At 39.7% G+C, this 9,058-nt stretch overlaps 1 pseudogene; it reads left to right on the forward strand.

Annotated features, from left to right (window-relative positions):
• The first annotated feature begins 2,855 nt into the window (after positions 1-2,855).
• On the forward strand, positions 2,856-3,753 carry LOC127198255 (40S ribosomal protein SA-like; annotated as a pseudogene).
• The last annotated feature ends 5,305 nt before the right edge of the window (positions 3,754-9,058 follow it).

A 9,058-nucleotide genomic window follows, 5' to 3' on the forward strand; every position in this document is an offset into this window, starting at 1 on the left:
ACACACACACACACACACACACACACACCTACAGAGAGAGAGAGAGAGAGAGAGAGAGAGAGAGAGAGAGAGAGAGAGATGTTAAATTAAACGACATGGGTTTGTAATTCATTTCTTCTTTAAATTCACTTGCAGATTCTACTTCCTTTCTTGTTTTTACTTTGTTTTAAGACTGTGTATCAGTGTGCTACCATGGTGGGACTTTGACTCTGAACCTGTTTCTTTTCATCCCTCAGGCTCCCCAGTTCTGAGGTGACAGGTAGATGTGCACCACCACTCACCACCAGATCAACATTCTTTAAAATAATTACAAAAATACAAAATAGTTATAAAGAAATTCAACTCTCTCTACCGAACAAGTTTTACAATATGAACTATACTACACTAGACTATAGGGTGTATTTTATATATAGTGCTCGAAGTTAGAGTCTTGGGAATTCAGACCCCAAAACTTCTGTTTTCATGGGTTATTTTAATATATTTAATATAATTGCTTTGGAATAGAATTCACAAATTCTTTTTATTTCATGTGTCATCTCACCCTGTGAATTTCCTTCTAGGTCTATACTGCTTCCCTTCACAGTGTTCCTAAATACTCATTCAGTCTGAAACAAAACCCTGCCAATTCTTAAGGGTATGCAGTCATTCTCACTTCTGACTTCAGGGAAGCAGCCTCCTTATGCTGAACCAAAAAGTCTGCAACCTGGTTTGTCTGACTACTAAATCAGACAGTGCCTGTCACAGCCCACATGTAATCATTCTCCTAAATGCCATCTTTCAAATGTTTGAGTGCAGCACTTGTTTTTAATTAGTCTTCTTGTATCTAGGTTAATGTTTTCAAGTTTTGATAAGAAAGAAAATGAATGTCCCTTCACCATCCTGTTGTTTTCTACAGATTTGCACCGAGCTTACATAAATCTCTTAAGATCTATTTCTCGGGAAAGACAAAGAGATATAAATAGGACAAAGAAGAATATTTCCATATAGTCACTCAGAGAACTGCAATGTTTCTAGCATTAACCTTTTAATTCGTCACTTGGAACAAAATCTGCAGACTCTGTGTGACTCTACTCTGTGACTCTATCTAGGCAAAACGTAGCAATCCAAATATTAATAGACACGGCTTATTATTTGAGAGTTGTGTCTATGATACTACGTCTCTGTGTAGTATATTCCTGGGAAAACAATTTAGGAAGATTTGACACAGATAGATCTGCATTAACAGATTTTTTAAAATGTGGATATTACATTTATTCCTTGAAATCTCATAGCTTCATAACTTCTTCTGTAGTAAGTTCTCTGGCCTGTGGCACCCTGTAGATATTGCACTACACAGTGCCCAGCAAAAGCAATCTAGGAAGAAAAGGTTCCTGTGGCTCAGTTTGGAAGCCAGGGAAAACATTGCAGCAGGAGTGTGAGGCAGCTGGTCCCTTGGCATCTGTGATCAAGAAACAGAAATTGATGAATGCTGGTGTTCGTCTCAGTTGCTCCACTGAGTCAGCTTTGGATGGAAGCCCATAGAATGGTGCTTCTTGGATTTAGAGTGCTTTTTCCAACCTGAATTAATTCAGTCTGGAAACTCTCTTTCTCTCTCTCAGACATACCCAGGTATGTTTCTCTGAAGTGGTTAAAGATCCTGTGATCTTGCCAACCAGTGTCAGCCATCGCAGATCTTTGATAACAATGGGCATCACAAAGAGTAACTTTTCAGAGGACTTTGCACAGAACTGGTACACACAATATTGACATACAAAAGGATAGAATGTATAGAATTTCTAAGCTTTCTGACACCCATTTTTAACTCATTTTATAAACACATCATCCAAGTAGTTAGATACATGTCCATAAAGTCCCCCAAAATGGCTATATCATTGTTTTGAGTCTCTTGTATATGGTACAGCTTTCCTCTTGTGTAGCTCAGGTGAGAAAGACTGTGAGAACTTTGTGGCTTTTGTGCCTAGTACTTTACATCTTATTCATCCATAAAAGAAGATAAATATATTTTTATCCAATTTGTCTTTACATTACTATTTTACATTAAAACTCTGTGCTATCTTATATCAGGCATTAAATGAATGTATAGAACTCGCAGTTAAACCAAGTTGGAGCAGAGAAAAAATGGTGGTGGCAAATTTTCCTTCACACAGATGAACTTATATTTTGCCTTAAATAAAACAATAGAATAGAGCCGGGCATGCTGGCGCACACCTTTAATCCCAGAACTCGGGAGACAGAGGCGGGCAGATTGCTGTGAGTTTGAGGCCAGCCTGGTCTACAAAGCAATTGTAGCATAGCCAAGGCTACACAGAGAAACCAGAGCGAGAGAGAGAGAGAGAGAGAGAGAGAGAGAGAGAGAGAGAGAGAGAGAGAGAGAGAGAGAGAGAGAGAGAGAGAGAGAGAAGTAAATAGGTATGATGTGTTGGAATATTCACAGGAGCCCTGTATAGAAGCTATTTGCCCAAACTTCAACCCAAAAGCTTGCTGTATTTCCCTAGCACTTATTTTATGGGGAGAAATTGGATGTTTCATTACTTCTCAAATACCAAGGTCACATCCAGTCTGTGCACACACTATCCCTGCTTACTGATGGCCTTGTATGCTGTAAGGTGAAATCATTTGTGCCCTTTACCCTGTGGGTGGCTGACCTTTGATCTTTACCCCTGACGAGAGCCCCCAACAAATTTTTCTGAAGGCTTCCTTCCCATGAACCGCTGACTTCACATATAATTTCTACTTTAAAACCACTTGCCAAACTCCTTCATTTGAAATAAAGTATGGCTTTCTGCGCTGCCCAGGGACGGGTCCCTGAGGGGTTGTTCTTGATTCCCATGGTAACTTAAAGGGAAGCTTACACAATGTCCAGAGCCCTTGATGTCCCGCAGATGAAGGAGGAGGATGTCCTCAAGTTCCTTGCTGCAGACACCCACTTAGGCGGCACCAACCTTGATTTTCAGACGGAGCAATACATTTACAATAGGAAGCGTGATAGTGTCCACATCATAAATCTGAAGAGGACCTGGGAGAAGCTGTTGCTTGCAGCTCGTGCTGTTGTTGCCATTGCGAACCCTCCTGACGTCAGCATCATCTCCTCCAAGAACACTGGCCAAAGAGCCGTGCGTAAGTTTGCAGCTGCCCCTGGAGCTACTCCATTGCAGGCCGCCACACCTGGGACCTTCACCAACCAGACCCAAGCAGCCTTCGGGGAGCCACGGCTTCTATTGGTGACTGAACCCAGGGCTGACCACTAGCCCCTCACAGAGGCCACTTATGTAAGCCTGCCCACTATCGGTCTCCACAACACAGATTCTCTTCTGCGCTATGTGGACATTGCCATCCCACGCAGCAACAAAGGAGCTCACTCAGCGAGTCTGATGGGTCTGATGTGGTGGATGCTGGCCCGGGAAGTACTCCGCATGCGTGGCACTATCTCCGTAAGCACCCATGGGAGGCTATGCCTGATCTTTACTTCTACAGAGACCCCGAGGAGTTTGAGAAGGAAGAGCTGTGACCAAGGAGAAATTCCAGGGCAAATGGACTGCGCCAGCCCCTGAATTCACCGCTGCCCAGCCAGAGATGGCAGACTGTTCTGAGAGTATGCAAGTGCCCTCCGTACCCACTCAGCAGCTTCCTACTGAGGACTGGAGCACTCCTCCAGCCACTGAGGACTGGTCAGCAGCTCCCACAGCGCAGGCCACCGAGTGGGTTCGAGCCACCACTGAGTGGTCCTTAGGTGCTCTACATGCAGACACCTGAGCGAATGGGAAAATGGAAGGAAAATAAAGATCCTAAAAGTTAAAAGAAAAGAAAAAGATATAAAATATGACTGTTTCCAGGGCCGTCCGAGGGCCAAGGGCTCTTTGGCTCTTCCTGTTCTCACAGAAGTAACACAAAAGCGAGACAAGTTATATAGACAACAGTGAACTCCCATGGTACTCCGGGAAGGCTACCTCCGGCTCTGTAAACCGTGGGCACTACTGCTGCGTGCTAACCCAAGCTGTGTGTGGAGTTGTAAATGCCTGGGTGGGATCCAGGCCTGTAAAGGGAGCAGCTTCGTTTCTCCTGAACAGCCTAGTCTTCAGCAGAACCGGTGCTTGGTAAATGTTTGTGGAACTGAATTACCTGTGTGGTAAAAGCAATTACACTGCTGAGTGACAGAAGTGTGCCAAGGATGAACTGAGGAATGTCAGGAACGCCTTCAGTCGGAAATCACAAAAGATGCCGGATCGCTTTTATGAGATGATAGTCACATCATCCTCCTAAAATTAGATTCACCACTTATTCATCTGTGCCTTAAAGATTTTATAGAAAGTTCTAAAAATGTTTTACACACAGTTTACACTTAATTGTCACAAGAACTCTGAGAGGCAAGTAGTAGCTTTCCGGTTGACAGATGAAGGTGGTAGTGCTCAGGATGTACCCTGGAGTCACGGCATCAGCAGTAACCATGCCCTTGCCCATTCCAGGCCTTGCTATAGCCCTGTGGCAATCCACTGACTTTTCTGGAACGTGGTGCGCACGTCCCTCATCCAGAATTCACACCCTTTTACAGAGGACAACATTTTCCACACTGCACTCCAGAACTCTTGAACTAATCGAATGGACAAACTGGAAAGGGTGGCAAGCTTGGTCTGTATGACTGCCCCCGAAGAATGTCCCCCTTAAGGAAGTGTGTGTAGGAGCCCAGAGCACCTTGCTTTCTGGCCTCAGGGAAAGGAGCTCCCTGCCTCCTGTTGGCCACTCAGGCACCGCACCCCGGAATACATAGGGATCTCATCTGCCCAGCTTTCTTGTTTGAGGCATTAAGATGCTTGGCTTCCCTTGCATCTACCAGCTCTTCTATGATCAGTTCCATTCGATGCCCCTGTGACTCTGTAAGAACAACAAAGTGAGCTGCTTCCTTGTAAACTTATATGTGTTTTATTCTAAAGTAATCACCATATTTACATATTCATCAAAATTGCCACTCTACATGAAATGGGGCCAGTAGCTAATGGCATAATTTTAACTTTGTGGATGATCAGCTTTGCATAAGCAAAATAAAATTATTAATTTTGTGTCTGTATAGAAAACCCAAGGAAGAAAAATAAAGCACAGGGTTGTTTCCCTTAAAAGTTTCAAGAAAGGAAAGTAATGAGTAATGTCAGAAGTAAACGTTTCAAAATGTAAATTAAAGCAAATATTCTAATTTTAATTCTTAAACAAATAAGATCTGGTTCTTAAGGGAAAAATAGGAAGATGAGCAAATCTCTATTAAAACCCAATGAATAAAAGAACATAAATAAATAAACATGAGATGACTATAAGGGATATAGGAGACAACATTGTGAACCACAGAACTTGCAGCATGCTAGAAGTGCTAAGCTTGAATAAAATTTAATTTTCTCAAAAACATGTGACCAATAATGCAGAAAATAAAAAAGCTCCATAGACATTTACACAATAAACATTTAATATAAATATACCTTTAAAATGAGATTCAAGTAACAATCTCCTTCCAACTGTTTAAGTAATAGCTACTTTAATAACCATGTGAGCCTTGGGGTCTAATCAAGTTATTTTATTTATTTAGGGAGGTAATTATTCATCATAATGTGGATGTGACCCAAGACTTTTTGCATGCTAAGAAGTTGCACTGAATTATATCTCCAGATCTTTAAAAAAAAAAAAATCTTACTTTGCTGGGCTAGAACTTGCTATAGAGCCCAAGCAAGACTCAGATTTGTGATTCTCCTACCTCAGTTTCCTGAATAGCTTGGATTACAGGAGTGTGCCACCAGGCTCAGCCCTAAGCTCACCTAATAAAGCCAGAAAATTGCTTCAAAACATTTTTAAAATCATTAAAAATATATAGATACACATATGAATATAGATCTTAAATTCTAAATAAATATTAACCATACCATTTAAGCACATATTAAAAAACATGAGTCTCTGAAAAGAAAAAATCATTTGTAAATATGAGAAAAAATCCTTTAAAATGGAAAAATATATTAATATGACATCTTAAGTCAAGTGAGAAAATTGTATCATGAAAATAGGAAAAAACATTAATAAATTATATTTAAAATGCATTCCTAACCAATAAAAGGTCCTTCAAACACCTTTGACTAGCTTTGTGTCTTATTTTGTGGCCATCCATTCTGCGCATGAGTGAATTTGCCGTATTTGTCTTCCTGAGTCTGGCTTATCTCATATAACACTATGATCTGCAGTTGCATTTATTTTCTTGACAATGACATGACTTTATTCTATGTATTCCAGTGTCATAGTTAAACCCACTATTTTCACAATTAGTGTATGCTGATAAGACGAGAGGGAGAACACTGTGAGGAGAAAAGAAGTTCCTCCAAATTAATTTTACTTGCCACTGGTTTGTCAATACGTTAAAAAACATGTTACAATTTATAAGTTCAAAGAAGATGACGTCATTCTTGATGCACTAGCCTCCCCAACTCACCACTTGCCAAAAATAATGAATTCTGGCAGTTAAATGCATAGAGTTTTTTAATGTAAAAAAAAAAAAACATGTTAAAGTGGAATAGAAACACTTGTGACCTATGCTATGGTATGTCTATGATTCTTTTATGCAAAAAGGGATGGGATAAACATTGAGATGTAACAAGAATAAATTAATAAAAAAAAAAAAAAAAAAAAAGATGATTCTTTCGGGAATCTGAAGAAGTGAAAAAAAAAAATGTATACACAGTTGCAGAGAGAGAAGATCTTCTAAACTGCATCATAATACTATCGTGGTACAGAAATGTCTTTGCACATGAGCGAGAGCAATTGGGAATTGCTAATTCAAAGATTAGACACGCTCTAGGTATTGACATCTCTAACTCTTCTAACTTAACTTTTAAAGAGTTAGCGTCATTTTATTCTTCTACATATATTATTTTAAAATTTCATTTCTTCCCAACCTACTAGTTAGCTTTAGCCTCTGAGTCACAAAATTATGGTTTTCAAAAAAAAAAAAAAAAAAAAAAAAATCACCTAGAGGGAAGGGGCTGGAGAGATGGCTCGGTGAGTAAGTGTGCTTGCAGTAGGAGCAATAGTGAGGACCTGAGTTCACGCTTCAAGCATTCAGGCAAATAAAATGAAATAAAGTCTGGCATGGCAGCATATGCCTATAACAGCAGCACAGAATGGTATAAAAGGGTGGATTCCAGGAGCTCATTGGCCAGCCAGCCACTTAGTCAAAATAGCTGGATTCTGCCTCAGCGAAAGACGCTTTCTCAGAAATAAGGCTGAGAGTGATAGATACACAATGTCCTCATCTGGCCTCTGCATGTGCATGCACTGGAACACATATGCATACACTCATGTGTACAGAAAACACACACACACACACACACACACACACACACACACACACACATACACGGAGTGGGGGAGAGAAGAGAGAGACTAATTACATTAAAAGCAAGCAACCGAGACTGTGGCTTTGAACAAGTTATCTGACCTATCTGTGCATCAATTCTTTGTTATGATTACTGCTCTTAAAATTGCTCCTAAAATGTCCTCTATGGGTTTTGCTTAGTAGGAGAGCTTCATATGTGTGCATGTGCCCACATGCCTGTACATGTATATAACTGACATTTTACCTTCTGAGTATTTAAACTGTGCTTTAAGTTTTTGTCTGTAACTTGCACTTTAATATTTTTTGCTTTCTTGGTACTACCTTTAACATACTTTCCTTCTGAGTTCACCACTGTTTTTGAGAATCAACATGTCCTGAATGAGATGTACATGTGACCAGTCCATGTTGTATTATCCTTTCCTAATTTTCTTTGATGAATTTCATGTTGAAATCATTTTGACATTTTGTATGCACTGGAAATGAGGTGGTCATGTCATCTTTATCTAAGATTTGATAAATAATTAACCCAACACTGTTTTTTTTTTTTCATGTATTCAGGACGCATTTTCTCAGGGATTTGGATATGAAACATTAATATGCATAAGAATTTAAATATATTTTTTAAATAAGTGTGTGTGCGAGTGAGTGTGTGTGTTTGTGTGTGTGTCTGTGTCTGTGTGTGTGTGTGTGTGTGTGTGTGTGTGTGTGTCTGTAAGATATATTTTTCTCATGTTTAGAGACAGGGTTTCTCTGTGTATAGGCCTTCGCTGCCCTGGTCTCACTCTGTAGACCAGGCTGGCCTCAAACTCACAAAGAACTACCTGCCTCTGCTTCTGGAATGATGGGATCAAAGGCATGTGCTACCACCACTCAGCTTCGAAGAATTGTTGAAAACACCCAACACCCTCACCCACCTAAACATAAGGTTTTGTTCTCAGCAGCTCTGGCCTACTAGTCTTTCTGCCGAGAGGAATATATTCACAATGGTTCTCATTGGTCTGCCCTAGCTCTTTACAGAGCAAGCACCTCCCTCTGAAGTATTTCAAATACAAACTATACTCAAGCATTTTCTCCAGAGCAGAACTTCAGTATTGGCTCATCGCTTTACACAAAAGTCCTCCAGAGACATTTATTTGCTGTGCATTGAACTTCTATATTAATTCATGGAGAATCGATTATGTTTGCAATTCTGAGTCCTTTTAACTACACATTAGTATGTTGTCCCACTACTAGAAGCTTGTTTTAATTCTCAGCACTAAAGTTTTGTATTCTTCCTATGTATGCACATTTTAATTAAGTGTATTTCTAGTTAACAGGGCTTTACTATCTATCATTAATGAGATCTATTTTCTATTTTGTAACTAGTCACTATTGGAAAATAAAAACATTGGTTTAATTATGTAAATGAATTTTGACTTAAACATGTATTAAATAATTACATATTCATTGCCTAATTAATGGTGAGAACTAAATGTGTTCTCTATACATAAGAAAAAAGAAACTAGCTATTACCTTTATGGTTATATTAACCCATTAAGTGTGTTCAGTAAGCTATTACCTAAGTGATGAAATAGGAAGTAGAATTAAAATTTCAGTGTTTAAGTAGGAACACTCCCCACATCTCGGAATGCTCCTTTTCTGTGCCTCCAAGCTAGAGGTGGAGAAGGGAAGAAGCCAGGCTGTGTTCTGTTGGACACA

Source organism: Acomys russatus, chromosome 2 (assembly GCF_903995435.1).
Source record: "Acomys russatus chromosome 2, mAcoRus1.1, whole genome shotgun sequence".
In the NCBI taxonomy this organism is placed as follows: Eukaryota; Metazoa; Chordata; class Mammalia; order Rodentia; family Muridae; genus Acomys; species Acomys russatus.